This window comes from Schistocerca gregaria, chromosome 3, assembly GCF_023897955.1.
Source record: "Schistocerca gregaria isolate iqSchGreg1 chromosome 3, iqSchGreg1.2, whole genome shotgun sequence".
Taxonomy (NCBI): domain Eukaryota; kingdom Metazoa; phylum Arthropoda; class Insecta; order Orthoptera; family Acrididae; genus Schistocerca; species Schistocerca gregaria.
The window spans coordinates 21,317,486-21,332,910 of record NC_064922.1 but is presented as its reverse complement, the minus strand read 5'-3'; the positions used below and the strand labels follow the sequence as shown (position 1 = coordinate 21,332,910).

At 49.9% G+C, this 15,425-nt stretch overlaps 4 non-coding genes across 4 annotated transcripts; all 4 read right to left on the bottom strand.

Annotated features, from left to right (window-relative positions):
- Positions 1–3,146: 3,146 nt before the first annotated feature.
- Trnaa-agc (transfer RNA alanine (anticodon AGC)) lies at positions 3,147–3,220 on the bottom strand. Its single transcript has one exon. It is a non-coding gene; the product is annotated as a tRNA-Ala (tRNA).
- An 8,411-nt stretch (positions 3,221–11,631) lies between these two features.
- Trnaa-agc (transfer RNA alanine (anticodon AGC)) lies at positions 11,632–11,705 on the bottom strand. Its single transcript has one exon. It is a non-coding gene; the product is annotated as a tRNA-Ala (tRNA).
- Positions 11,706–13,070: 1,365 nt separating this feature from the next.
- On the bottom strand, positions 13,071–13,144 carry Trnaa-agc (transfer RNA alanine (anticodon AGC)). Its single transcript has one exon. It is a non-coding gene; the product is annotated as a tRNA-Ala (tRNA).
- A 1,386-nt stretch (positions 13,145–14,530) lies between these two features.
- On the bottom strand, positions 14,531–14,604 carry Trnaa-agc (transfer RNA alanine (anticodon AGC)). The gene has a single exon. It is a non-coding gene; the product is annotated as a tRNA-Ala (tRNA).
- Between the last annotated feature and the right edge of the window lie 821 nt (positions 14,605–15,425).

Here is a 15,425-nt window from a genome sequence, read left to right as displayed (position 1 = left end):
CACCTATATCACCTGCGCTTCCTTGTCAGAGACAGACTATCGCAAAACATACAACTCACTCCATGAATTGATTGCTACGGCATCTGTTATCAGCAGTCACAACCAGCAACACCAGTAGCAGCCGACTGCACGCAAAGAATGGGAACGTGCAGTGGGATTTACGTGAAATCGGCGCAATTGTGGATGCTAATCGTTCGCTTGTATCTGCCTACACACCTCTGCCGGTTGGAATTATTCCACTTGCATGGCAAGGTGCGCATGTAGGTGTGTTAAAAATTCTGGAGGCGCTGGGTATCGATGCCAGTACCTCTCGCACGCTAAGCGAGCGCTCTACCATCTGAGCTACGCCCACCCCCCCAATAACTAGTAGTGCTACATACAGTCATATCAACGTCAGAGACCCTTGCACTCCCATTATTCCGCAGACAAACACTACTCTCTATGTATCAGTGAGGGTGTCTTTCAGGTTTCGTGCATTCTGTATCGAATCGTAGTTGGCCACAATGAAAGTGGTACGCATAACGTCGAAAATAGAGTTCAGACACCGCTCTGAGTAAGACGAACGTGTTGTACACCTCTAGACTTCAATGACGTTAAGCCGTGATACCTAAGACAGATCTGCACTCGATGACACCACGATAACAGCCGATCCCCACACTTACATCTTGCTCTCCTGATGACAGTATACATCATATCAGTCTGTGACGCTGGTTTTGCTACTTGTTGCGTGCGTTTATGTTCGCTGCGACCAACACTTACCATGCACTGACCACAAAACATGGAGGAGCCGGGGCTTGAAACCGAGACCGTTCACACACTAAGCGAACGATCTGCCAACTGAGCTACAGCTACACACACGACCAAGCCTGGCTATTCTCCATTCTTTGCGACTCTGATGTGCACGGACACGATGGTTGGTTGGTTTGTAGCGGCGAAGGTACCAGAATACAAAGGCGCGGACACGTTCATATACACAAGAGTTCCAAGTAGTTTCGATGCTCTGGTATTACGAATGCAAATTCCGTCTGATTTGAACGTCTTAAATTGAAAGAGCGGTCACAAATTGGTCCATTTCACTCCTTGTCGACAATCACACAGCACCTGAGGTAACAAGCACATCTCGAGCCCCATTGTGCTCTCCATTGTTCATGCCAACTCAGTGCCTCGCTCTTTGCTACTGTGTAAAACTCTTGTCGTCCAACTGCAAAACACTGGGACACAACAAGTTTCCGCGTCCCCATTGCACTGATCGTACTACGAAACGCTCCCCAAACTTGGCAATCACCCATGCAGATGACTTTTCCGACTTTACACGACGCTCACGCTAGTGACAGCCTTATTTATAGTTCGACGTCGCGCCAAAGCGAATGAGCACATTTCGCCTACGGCTTAGGCCGCTCTTCTAGTGTGGCTGCTCTGTGTCTGCAGGCAGCGAGGGGCTGCAAGCTTCCTGTGTTCGCACCTATATCACCTTTGCTTCCTTGTCAGAGACAGACTATCGCAAAACATACAACTCACTCCATGAATTGATTGCTACGGCATCTGTTATCAGCAGTCACAACCAGCAACACCAGTAGCAGCCGACTGCACGCAAAGAATGGGAACGTGCAGTGGGATTTACGTGAAATCGGCGCAATTGTGGATGCTAATCGTTCGCTTGTATCTGCCTACATACCTCTGCCGGTTGGGAATTATTCCACTTGCATGGCAAGGTGCGCATGTAGGTGTGTTAAAAATTCTGGAGGCGCTGGGTATCGATTCCAGTACCTCTCGCACGCTAAGCGAGCGCTCTACCATCTGAGCTACGCCCACCCCCCCAATAACTAATAGTGCTACATACAGTCATATCGACGTCACAGACCCTTGCACTCCCATTATTCCGCAGACAAACACTACTCTCTATGTATCAGTGAGGGTGTCTTTCAGGTTTCGTGCATTCTGTATCGAATCGTAGTTGGCCACAATGAAAGTGGCACGCATAACGTCGAAAATAGAGTTCAGACACCGCTCTGAGTAAGACGAACGTGTTGTCCACCTCTAGACTTCAATGACGTTAAGCCGTGATACCTAAGACAGATCTGCACTCGATGACACCACGATAACAGCCGGTCCCCACACTTACATCTTGCTCTCCTTATGACAGTATACATCATATCAGTCTGTGACGCTGGTTTTGCAACTTCTTACGTGCGTTTATGTTCGCTGCGACCAACACTTACCATGCACTGACCACAAAACATGGAGGAGCCGGGGCTTGAAACCGAGACCGTTCACACGCTAAGCGAACGATCTGCCAACTGAGCTACAGCTACACACACGACCAAGCCTGGCTATTCTCCATTCTTTGCGACTCTGATGTGCACGGACACGATGGTTGGTTGGTTTGTAGCGGCGGAGGTACCAGAATACAAAGCCGCGGACACGTTCATATACACAAGAGTTCCAAGTAGTTTCGATGCTCTGGTATTACGAATGCAAATTCCGTCTGTTTTGAACGTCTTAAATTGAAAGGGCGGTCACAAATTGGTCCATTTCACTCCTTGTCGACAATCACACAGCACCTGAGGTAACAAGCACATCTCGAGCCCCATTGTGCTCTCCATTGTTCATGCCAACTCAGTGCCTCGCTCTTTGCTACTGTGTAAAACTCTTGTCGTCCAACTGCAAAACACTGGGACACAACAAGTTTCCGCTTCCCCTTTGCACTGATCGTACTACGAAACGCTCCCCAAACTTGGCAATCACCCATGCAGATGACTTTTCCGACTTTACACGACGCTCACGCAACGCTCACGCTCGTGACAGCCTTATTTATAGGTCGACGTCGCGCCAAAGCGAATGAGCACATTTCGCCTACGGCTTAGGCCGCTCTTCTAGTGTGGCTGCTCTGTGTCTGCAGGCAGCGAGGGGCTGCAAGCTTCCTGTGTTCGCACCTATATCATCTGTGCTTCCTTGTCAGAGACAGACTATCGCAAAACATACAACTCACTCCATGAATTGATGAATGGGAACGTGCAGTGGGATTTACGTGAAATCGGCGCAATTGTGGATGCTAATCGTTCGCTTGTATCTGCCTACACACCTCTGCCGGTTGGGAATTATTCCACTTGCATGGCAAGGTGCGCATGTAGGTGTGTTAAAAATTCTGGAGGCGCTGGGTATCGATCCCAGTACCTCTCGCACGCTAAGCGAGCGCTCTACCATCTGAGCTACGCCCACCTTCCCGATAACTAGTAGTGCTACATACAGTCATATCAACGTCACAGACCCTTGCACTCCCATTATTCCGCAGACAAACACTACTCTCTATGTATCAGTGAGGGTGTCTTTCAGGTTTCGTGCATTCTGTATCGAATCGTAGTTGGCCACAATGAAAGTGGCACGCATAACGTCGAAAATAGAGTTCAGACACCGCTCTGAGTAAGACGAACGTCTTGTCCACCTCTAGACTTCAATGACGTTAAGCCGTGATACCTAAGACAGATCTGCACTCGATGACACCACGATAACAGCCGGTCCCCACACTTACATCTTGCTCTCCTTACGACAGTATACATCATATCAGTCTGTGACGCTGGTTTTGCAACTTCTTGCGTGCGTTTATGTTCGCTGCGACCAACACTTACCATGCACTGACCACAAAACATGGAGGAGCCGGGGCTTGAAACCGAGACCGTTCACACGCTAAGCGAACGATCTGCCAACTGAGCTACAGCTACACACACGACCAAGCCTGGCTATTCTCCATTCTTTGCGACTCTGATGTGCACGGACACGATGGTTGGTTGGTTTGTAGCGGCGAAGGTACCAGAATACAAAGGCGCGGACACGTTCATATACACAAGAGTTCCAAGTAGTTTCGATGCTCTGGTATTACGAATGCAAATTCCGTCTGTTTTGAACGTCTTAAATTGAAAGGGCGGTCTCAAATTGGTCCATTTCACTCCTTGTCCACAATCACACAGCACCTGAGGTAACAAGCACATCTCGAGCCCCATTGTGCTCTCCATTGTTCATGCCAACTCAGTGCCTCGCTCTTTGCTACTGTGTAAAACTCTTGTCGTCCAACTGCAAAACACTGGGACACAACAAGTTTCGCCGGCCGCGGTGGTCTCGCGGTTCTAGGCGCTCATCCGGAACCGCGCGACTGCTACGGTCGCAGGTTCGAATCCTGCCTCGGGCATGGATGTGTGTGATGTCCTTAGGTTAGTTAGGTTTAATTAGTTCTAAGTTCTAAGCGACTGATGACCACAGATGTTAAGTCGCATAGTGCTCAGAGCCAACAAGTTTCCGTGTCCCCATTGCACTGATCGTACTACGAAACGCTCCCCAAACTTGGCAATCACCCATGCAGATGACTTTTCCGACCTTACACGACGCTCACGCTAGTGACAGCCGTATTTATATTTCGACGTCGCGCCAAAGCGAATGAGCACATTTCGCCTACGGCTTAGGCCGCTCTTCTAGTGTGGCTGCTCTGTGTCTGCAGGCAGCGAGGGGCTGCAAGCTTCCTGTGTTCGCACCTATATCACCTGTGCTTCCTTGTCAGAGACAGACTATCGCAAAACATACAACTCACTCCATGAATTGATTGCTACGGCATCTGTTATCAGCAGTCACAACCAGCAACACCAGTAGCAGCCGACTGCACGCAAAGAATGGGAACGTGCAGTGGGATTTACGTGAAATCGCCGCAATTGTGGATGCTAATCGTTCGCTTGTATCTGCCTACACACCTCTGCCGGTTGGGAATTATTCCACTTGCATGGCAAGGTGCGCATGTAGGTGTGTTAAAAATTCTGGAGGCGCTGGGTATCGATCGCAGTACCTCTCGCACGCTAAGCGAGCGCTCTACCATCTTATTTTTTTTTTTTTTTTTTTTTTTTTAATAATATGAAACTTCCTGGCAGATTAAAACTGTGTGCCCGACCGAGACTCGAACTCGGGACCTTTGCCTTTCGCGGGCAAGTGCTCTACCAACTTTTTTTTTTTTTTAATATAAAAAAAAATAATAAAAGGAGAAAGGAAAGGGTATAATACGTTATTATATTTGATTTGTTGTTCATTTTGTTCTTGTGTATTTATTAGGATTCTAAACGCAGGTCTCCTGCCCACTTTTTTTAAATCTTTTTTTTTTATTTATTTATATAGGTATCAATGTGCGAACAGTCATAGTTAATCAAGCCTGGAAAACTAAAACAGAATGAAGACACCATCGAAGATATTAAACGTAAATAACATGAAAAAGAAAACTACCACGTCGTAGTTAGGCTTCCCATTGACTGCGCCCTCTGATAAAGATTGTTCAATATATGCTCGTTTGCAGTTTGTTCTGACCTCATCTGCCACTGCCTGGAACATTCCAGCTGCACGGGGGGCTGTGAAAGGCGCTCCATAGGTAGTTTGCGAAGCATTGTCGATATCTGGTATGCCCTGAAATTGCATGATGTCTTTCTTGCAAATAGAGCCAGAAGTCAAGGAAATTCTTGTGTCCGTCACGACAGAGGTAATGGACCGCATGTCCACGTATCCAGGTGACGGAGTTGGTTCGAGTCTTGGGGTAAAATGTCTCATCCGGAAACAATAACGTGCGTGCAGATATATGCTCCGGCCTAACTCGCAAGACATAAGCCAGCATATGCCGCACTAGGTGCCAAACCGGTTCCGCCTCTCCGCAGCTGAGGCGGTGCTCGTCAGAATCTACAGTGTTACAACCCACACAATTAGGAGATTCTGCCATGTGGATATTGTAGAGACGTTCTTGCGTCACCAGCTTCCCATTAACGACTACGTACCATTGGGAAACAACGTCGGAATCAAGCATGGCATCGTGTACAGTCTTCCACACAACGCGCCACCGTACGTCAGGATATTTTAGTTCGACCACATTTAGGGGGCGGCGTTGCATCATGTCGTGGTAGATACGTCGAGTCGTGGCCATTTGTGGTGTCGTGAGCGCTACACTGCAATAACTTTGTTCTAAATAGAAACGTCCTATATAAAAGAGGGGCGCTGGGATGTCCTGTAGTGGCACCGGCGCTCTTAGTGAAGTAGGTCGTAGCGCCGTCAGAAGCAGACTCGTGAGGCTCGTAGGACAACGGCGCAGCAGACATAAATGTGAGCTAACATAGAGGGCAATGGCCCTATCATGGACGTTGACTAGGCCGAGACCACCTTTTTCCTTGGGGAGAGTAAGAGATACGTATCTGATCTTCAGTAACATACCAGCTGTGACGAAGTATCCCAGCGCTGCCATAATGCTACGAGCCAAGGATTTCGGAATGGGTAGCGTTTGGGCGACATGCGGTATGCGGGACGCAAGGTATACATTGGCATAATACGCCCGCTGAACGATGTTGAGGGACCGCAAGCGCTGATTTGCAATTCCGGCCCTAATTTGGTGAAGAAGGCGTCGATAATTGAGCGTCGTCGCGCGTCGCATGTCGTTCATGAAATCTAAGCCCAAGCAGCGGACAGTATCACTGAAGTGTAAGGGGGCAATGTGTTCCTGCGGTAGCCCAATCCCGATGCTCAAGGCGACAGATTTGTCAATGTTGATTTGGCTACCAGAAGCTGCACCGTAGGTTGCAATCCAGTCCAACGTCGCGGCCATATCGTCAGCTCCTCGTATGACGATCATCAAATCATCCGCATATGCGGTGCAGCGATAGATGGAGCCGCCGAACTGTATCCCAGTGAGCCTGTCTCGGAGACCACACAACAAGGGTTCTAAGGCCAATGCAAATAACAATGTTGATAATGGACATCCCTGTCGTACTGATCGGCGGATCGGCATGGGTGCCGTCAGTCTTCCATTAACAAGAACTCGAGAAGTAGCCCCATGCAGAAGGCGTGTCAACACTGTGATAAAGGGGTCGGGATATTCCATGCGCCGTAGAACGGCAGTGAGGAAAGTGTGGCCCACACGGTCAAAAGCCTGGCTAAAGTCGATAGACGCCAGGGCTGCCGGCAAACGTCTCACCCGTGCAAGGGAGATGAGATCTCTGTAACGGCATAACGCAGTTCTGATGTTGTTTGGTCCCCCCAAGGACATCTGATCGCTGGACAGGACGTGCAATAGTGTGCCCCGAAGACGTTCTGATAGTAGCCTCGAAAAGATCTTGAAGTCGCTGTTCAATAACGTTAAGGGGCGATAATCGCGGACATGATTCCGTCCTTCGGCTTATGGATGGGGACAATCAGTCCTTCCAAGAACGGTGCAGGCAGCGGTATACCCGGGGACATCAATTCCTGACAAATTTCAACCCAACACGGTACCAACAGTTGTTTAAATGCTCGATAGAACTCTAATGGTAATCCATCGATTCCTGGTGATTTATGGGGAGCACCTTTACCAATGGCGTCGAGCACTTCCTCTTCTGTCACTTCCCCCAGTAAAGTCGGTACCATGTCTGGTGGAACTGTACCGTGGACATGTGCTGAAACGGAGTCTACCGTCGCCATATCAGGGAGCACTGCTGAATAAAGTTGAGCGTAATGCCCATAGAAGGCTTCTGCTATATCTGCTTGTTCTGCCACGTGTCGTCCGTCGTCCGTTATCATGTCGGTTACCAGTGCCCTACGGCGCCTCCTGCGTTCTAGGAGCACATGGTGCATAGATGGCCTTTCTGATTGTATCATGTCTGGAGCACGCGACCGTATAACAGCGCCTTGTAAATGATGGCGTGCTAAGGAGATGAGTTGCGCTTTCGCGCGATTGACTATGATCTGCCGGTCAGGTGAGGGCTCCATAGCAAGACATTCCCGTAGGACGGTGTAATAAAAGTTTTCCGTGCTCCTCCTCCATGCCGCCGCTTCTCGGCCGTAAACCATGAAGGTGCGCCTAAGAGCAGGCTTGGCACATTCAATCCACCAACTGAGGGCCGATCGGTAACGACCACGACGCTGTAAGGACGCGTTCCACGACTCTTCGATAGCACGTTTACATGCCGGCTCGTCCAGATGGGCGACGTTCAGTTTCCAGGGGGGCCTACTGCGCCACACACGTGCAGCTGGAAGGGCAATGGTGCAAATATAGGCTGTGTGGTCGGTGAATGCAGTGGGCCAGAGCTCTGCTCCTCTCGTCGCCGTCGAAAGGGTGCTTGTGACGTAAATCCTGTCTAACCGACTTGATGAATGACTTGTATAGTGGGTGTATCCAGGAGCTGGGCCATGGATATGGCGCCACGTGTCAATCAGGTGGAGGTCACGCACTAGCATTTCCAATTCCGCACACGGGACGTGATGTGGCTGCTGATCAGACTGAGATAATGTACAGTTAAAATCTCCTCCGATCACCATATCGTCTATGCGGCCCATAAATAGACGTGTGATATCTTCCGAAAAGAAGCGGGCCCGGTCTCTCCGTCTCCCTGATCCTGAAGGGGCATAGACATTGATGAGTCGTACACCGTTGACAGTTACTGCCATGGCTCTTGCATTCGGTAAGTACAGTACGTCCGTAGCCTCCAAACCGTCCCGTAGCAGAACAGCCACACCACAATCGGTAGAAGAGGCGTGGGAGATGTGGGCGGTATATCCGTAGAAGTCAGGGAAACTAGCGACACATACTTCCTGTAAGAGGGCCACGTCGACGTCCGCCGCATCAAGCATGCGTTGTAGCATTGTCAGTTTGTGTGGTGCCCTTATCGCGTTGATATTGATTGTGGCTAGGCGAAAGGTGTGCTGCCTAGCCTCTTCACCTAGGGTAGACCCCATGGCAATCAAAGCTAACCGCAAGAGATGCCGGACCTACCAAATCCGTTACAAATTATGCGTCTTTTACGATAGGAGTGGCATCTCCAATGCCACCCCCTCCGCTGTCACCCGTGCCCTCTTTAGGAAGTTCCTCAACATCGTCCGACCACAGTGGCTGCAACACGATGCTGTGTAGCTGATCGGCACCTAAATCTCCCGCACGTACGTCGTCTTTGTTAGAGGTAGACGGAGCGCCATCCATCGACGCGACCTGCTGAATCCGTGGTGCAAGAAGTAACTTGGCACTCGTGGTATGGGCAAGTGAACCGTCTACACCACTTAGATTCTCAGCAGGCGCAGCATCCATGCCGTCTGAGGAGATGTCACCGTCTTGACCGGCCGTGTGTAGGAGGCAATCGTCTGAAGGGGTCCGCCGACGTCGCTTCCGTCGTCGAGGCGAACGTTGCTTGCGAACGTGGACATCCGTATCCGAATGTGGGAGGCAATCCAGCGTCGTATCACCTTCCGCTAGGAAAGCCGCGGTCGGGACAATGTTCGCGTCCACGTCCATCGCGTTCTGGATGTTACGTTGCGTCTGGAGTCCGTGGGACTGCTGCTGCTGTTGTTGCTGTGGAGGGGGCGACATATGGGTTGGCATCGGGGGTCCTTCCTCTTCCTCCCTTGGTGCTTCTGGCGTCGATGGGTGTGTCTGATCGCCCGTTTCGTCCTCAACTATGGTGCGCATCGTCGTCTGAGCGTACGTGAGGGGCAGGATTGTCGTCCCCGTCGGGGAAACGGAGTCTCCCACTGGTATCTGCGTAATTCTACGTTGTAAGCAGCTCGATCGAACATGGCCTTCCTGCCCACATCCGGAACAGGTACGCGGCTGACCGTCGTACATGATGATTGCACGACAGCCACCGATGTTCAAATAGGACGGCACATGTTTCTTGAGCTCAAGTTTAATTTGGCGCACACCATTGTAGACCTTATACGTCGAGAAAGTTTGCCACTTTTCTGCAACGTGGTTGATAACATTGCCGTACGGTCGGAAGGCGGCCTTGACAACTTCCTCTGGGACCTCGAAGGGGAGCTCAAAAACTCTTACAGTCCTTAGGCCCATGCCTGCATGATCCACCGTCACTGCACCGATATGCCCGTCAGAATGTTTGAATCTGAGAGAGTTCGAGTATTTAGACACCACTGTCGCGCAGACCTCTGCACTGGTCATTTTAACATAAACCACGCTCGCCGTTATAGAAAAATGTATTCCGACGACAGTCGCCGGATCTAAACGTAGATCGTCTCGTATGAACTGTTCTATTTCATAGGCTCGAGGACGCGCGTGATCTGGTTGGAAGGTAATTTTGATCGTATCGTGGCGCCATGTGTGTGCCATAGTCGCACCGAACTTGAAACTAATACAACTCGCGCCGCGAGAAGGTAAACACAAGCAAGCGCTCACGGTCGCGCACGGCGGGGCGCAGCGGACGTCCTCGCCCCACCGCAGCCGAAAGCAGACTGTGATCCATCTGAGCTACGCCCACCCCCCCGATAGCTAGTAGTGCTACATACAGTCATATCAACGTCACAGACCCTTGCACTCCCATTATTCCGCAGACAAACTCTACTCTCTATGTATCAGTGAGGGTGTCTTTCAGGTTTCGTGCATTCTGTATCGAATCGTAGTTGGCCACAATGAAAGTGGCACGCATAACGTCGAAAATAGAGTTCAGACACCGCTCTGAGTAAGACGAACGTGTTGTCCACCTCTAGACTTCAATGACGTTAAGCCGTGATACCTAAGACAGATCTGCACTCGATGACACCACGATAACAGCCGGTCCCCACACTTACATCTTGCTCTCCTTATGACAGTATACATCATATCAGTCTGTGACGCTGGTTTTGCAACTTCTTGCGTGCGTTTATGTTCGCCGCGACCAACACTTACCATGCACTGACCACAAAACATGGAGAAGCCGGGGCTTGAACCCGAGACCGTTCACACGCTAAGCGAACGATCTGCCAACTGAGCTACAGCTACACACACAACCAAGCCTGGCTATTCTCCATTCTTTGCGACTCTGATGTGCACGGACACGATGGTTGGTTGGTTTGTAGCGGCGAAGGTACCAGAATACAAAGGCGCGGACACGTTCATATACACAAGAGTTCCAAGTAGTTTCGATGCTCTGGTATTACGAATGCAAATTCCGTCTGTTTTGAACGTCTTAAATTGAAAGGGCGGTCACAAATTGGTCCATTTCACTCCTTGTCGACAATCACACAGCACCTGAGGTAACAAGCACATCTCAAGCCCCATTGTGCTCTCCATTGTTCATGCCAACTCAGTGCCTCGCTCTTTGCTACTGTGTCAAACTCTTGTCGTCCAACTGCAAAACACTGGGACACAACAAGTTTCCGCTTCCCCTTTGCACTGACCGTACTACGAAACGCTCCCCAAACTTGGCAATCACCCATGCAGATGACTTTTCCGACTTTACACGACGCTCACGCTAGTGACAGCCTTATTTATAGTTCGACGTCGCGCCAAAGCGAATGAGCACATTTCGCCTACAGCTTATGCCGCTCTTCTAGTGTGGCTGCTCTGTGTCTGCAGGCAGCGAGGGGCTGCAAGCTTCCTGTGTTCGCACCTATATCACCTGTGGTTCCTTGTCAGAGACAGACTATCGCAAAACATACAACTCACTCCATGAATTGATTGCTACGGCATCTGTTATCAGCAGTCACAACCAGCAACACCAGTAGCAGCCGACTGCACGCAAAGAATGGGAACGTGCAGTGGGATTTACGTGATATCGCCGCAATTGTGGATGCTAATCGTTCGCTTGTATCTGCCTACACACCTCTGCCGGTTGGGAATTATTCCACTTGCATCGCAAGGTGCGCATGTAGGTGTGTTAAAAATTCTGAAGGCGCTGGGTTTCGATCCCAGTACCTCTCGCACGCTAAGCGAGCGCTCTACCATCTGAGCTACGCCCACCCCCCCGATAGCTAGTAGTGCTACATACAGTCATATCAACGTAACAGACCCTTGCACTCCCATTATTCCGCAGACAAACTCTACTCTCTATGTATCAGTGAGGGTGTCTTTCAGGTTTCGTGCATTCTGTATCGAATCGTAGTTGGCCACAATGAAAGTGGCACGCATAACGTCGAAAATAGAGTTCAGACACCGCTCTGAGTAAGACGAACGTGTTGTCCACCTCTAGACTTCAATGACGTTAAGCCGTGATACCTAAGACAGATCTGCACTCGATGACACCACGTTAACAGCCGGTCCCCACACTTACATCTTGCTCTCCTTATGACAGTATACATCATATCAGTCTGTGACGCTGGTTTTGCAACTTCTTGCGTGCGTTTATGTTCGCCGCGACCAACACTTACCATGCACTGACCACAAAACATGGAGAAGCCGGGGCTTGAACCCGAGACCGTTCACACGCTAAGCGAACGATCTGCCAACTGAGCTACAGCTACACACACGACCAAGCCTGGCTATTCTCCATTCTTTGCGACTCTGATGTGCACGGACACGATGGTTGGTTGGTTTGTAGCGGCGAAGGTACCAGAATACAAAGGCGCGGACACGTTCATATACACAAGAGTTCCAAGTAGTTTCGATGCTCTGGTATTACGAATGCAAATTCCGTCTGTTTTGAACGTCTTAAATTGAAAGGGCGGTCACAAATTGGTCCATTTCACTCCTTGTCCACAATCACACAGCACCTGAGGTAACAAGCACATCTCAAGCCCCATTGTGCTCTCCATTGTTCATGCCAACTCAGTGCCTCGCTCTTTGCTACTGTGTCAAACTCTTGTCGTCCAACTGCAAAACACTGGGACACAACAAGTTTCCGCTTCCCCTTTGCACTGACCGTACTACGAAACGATCCCCAAACTTGGCAATCACCCATGCAGATGACTTTTCCGACTTTACACGACGCTCACGCTAGTGACAGCCTTATTTATAGTTCGACGTCGCGCCAAAGCGAATGAGCGCATTTCGCCTACAGCTTATGCCGCTCTTCTAGTGTGGCTGCTCTGTGTCTGCAGGCAGCGAGGGGCTGCAAGCTTCCTGTGTTCGCACCTATATCACCTGTGCTTCCTTGTCAGAGACAGACTATCGCAAAACATACAACTCACTCCATGAATTGATTGCTACGGCATCTGTTATCAGCAGTCACAACCAGCAACACCAGTAGCAGCCGACTGCACGCAAAGAATGGGAACGTGCAGTGGGATTTACGTGAAATCGCCGCAATTGTGGATGCCTACACACCTCTGCCGGTTGGGAATTATTCCACTTGCATCGCAAGGTGCGCATGTAGGTGTGTTAAAAATTCTGGAGGCGCTGGGTATCGATCCCAGTACCTCTCGCACGCTAAGCGAGCGCTCTACCATCTGAGCTACGCCCACCCCCCCGATAGCTAGTAGTGCTACATACAGTCATATCAACGTCACAGACCCTTGCACTCCCATTATTCCGCAGACAAACTCTACTCTCTATGTATCAGTGAGGGTGTCTTTTAGGTTTCGTGCATTCTGTATCGAATCGTAGTTGGCCACAATGAAAGTGGCACGCATAACGTCGAAAATAGAGTTCAGACACCGCTCTGAGTAAGACGAACGTGTTGTCCACCTCTAGACTTCAATGACGTTAAGCCGTGATACCTAAGACAGATCTGCACTCGATGACACCACGATAACAGCCGGTCCCCACACTTACATCTTGCTCTCCTTATGACAGTATACATCATATCAGTCTGTGACGCTGGTTTTGCAACTTCTTGCGTGCGTTTATGTTCGCCGCGACCAACACTTACCATGCACTGACCACAAAACATGGAGAAGCCGGGGCTTGAACCCGAGACCGTTCACACGCTAAGCGAACGATCTGCCAACTGAGCTACAGCTACACACACAACCAAGCCTGGCTATTCTCCATTCTTTGCGACTCTGATGTGCACGGACACGATGGTTGGTTGGTTTGTAGCGGCGAAGGTACCAGAATACAAAGGCGCGGACACGTTCATATACACAAGAGTTCCAAGTAGTTTCGATGCTCTGGTATTACGAATGCAAATTCCGTCTGTTTTGAACGTCTTAAATTGAAAGGGCGGTCACAAATTGGTCCATTTCACTCCTTGTCGACAATCACACAGCACCTGAGGTAACAAGCACATCTCAAGCCCCATTGTGCTCTCCATTGTTCATGCCAACTCAGTGCCTCGCTCTTTGCTACTGTGTCAAACTCTTGTCGTCCAACTGCAAAACACTGGGACACAACAAGTTTCCGCTTCCCCTTTGCACTGACCGTACTACGAAACGCTCCCCAAACTTGGCAATCACCCATGCAGATGACTTTTCCGACTTTACACGACGCTCACGCTAGTGACAGCCTTATTTATAGTTCGACGTCGCGCCAAAGCGAATGAGCACATTTCGCCTACAGCTTATGCCGCTCTTCTAGTGTGGCTGCTCTGTGTCTGCAGGCAGCGAGGGGCTGCAAGCTTCCTGTGTTCGCACCTATATCACCTGTGGTTCCTTGTCAGAGACAGACTATCGCAAAACATACAACTCACTCCATGAATTGATTGCTACGGCATCTGTTATCAGCAGTCACAACCAGCAACACCAGTAGCAGCCGACTGCACGCAAAGAATGGGAACGTGCAGTGGGATTTACGTGATATCGCCGCAATTGTGGATGCTAATCGTTCGCTTGTATCTGCCTACACACCTCTGCCGGTTGGGAATTATTCCACTTGCATCGCAAGGTGCGCATGTAGGTGTGTTAAAAATTCTGGAGGCGCTGGGTTTCGATCCCAGTACCTCTCGCACGCTAAGCGAGCGCTCTACCATCTGAGCTACGCCCACCCCCCCGATAGCTAGTAGTGCTACATACAGTCATATCAACGTCACAGACCCTTGCACTCCCATTATTCCGCAGACAAACTCTACTCTCTATGTATCAGTGAGGGTGTCTTTCAGGTTTCGTGCATTCTGTATCGAATCGTAGTTGGCCACAATGAAAGTGGCACGCATAACGTCGAAAATAGAGTTCAGACACCGCTCTGAGTAAGACGAACGTGTTGTCCACCTCTAGACTTCAATGACGTTAAGCCGTGATACCTAAGACAGATCTGCACTCGATGACACCACGATAACAGCCGGTCCCCACACTTACATCTTGCTCTCCTTATGACAGTATACATCATATCAGTCTGTGACGCTGGTTTTGCAACTTCTTGCGTGCGTTTATGTTCGCCGCGACCAACACTTACCATGCACTGACCACAAAACATGGAGAAGCCGGGGCTTGAACCCGAGACCGTTCACACGCTAAGCGAACGATCTGCCAACTGAGCTACAGCTACACACACGACCAAGCCTGGCTATTCTCCATTCTTTGCGACTCTGATGTGCACGGACACGATGGTTGGTTGGTTTGTAGCGGCGAAGGTACCAGAATACAAAGGCGCGGACACGTTCATATACACAAGAGTTCCAAGTAGTTTCGATGCTCTGGTATTACGAATGCAAATTCCGTCTGTTTTGAACGTCTTAAATTGAAAGGGCGGTCACAAATTGGTCCATTTCACTCCTTGTCCACAATCACACAGCACCTGAGGTAACAAGCACATCTCAAGCCCCATTGTGCTCTCCATTGTTCATGCCAACTCAGTGCCTCGCTCTTTG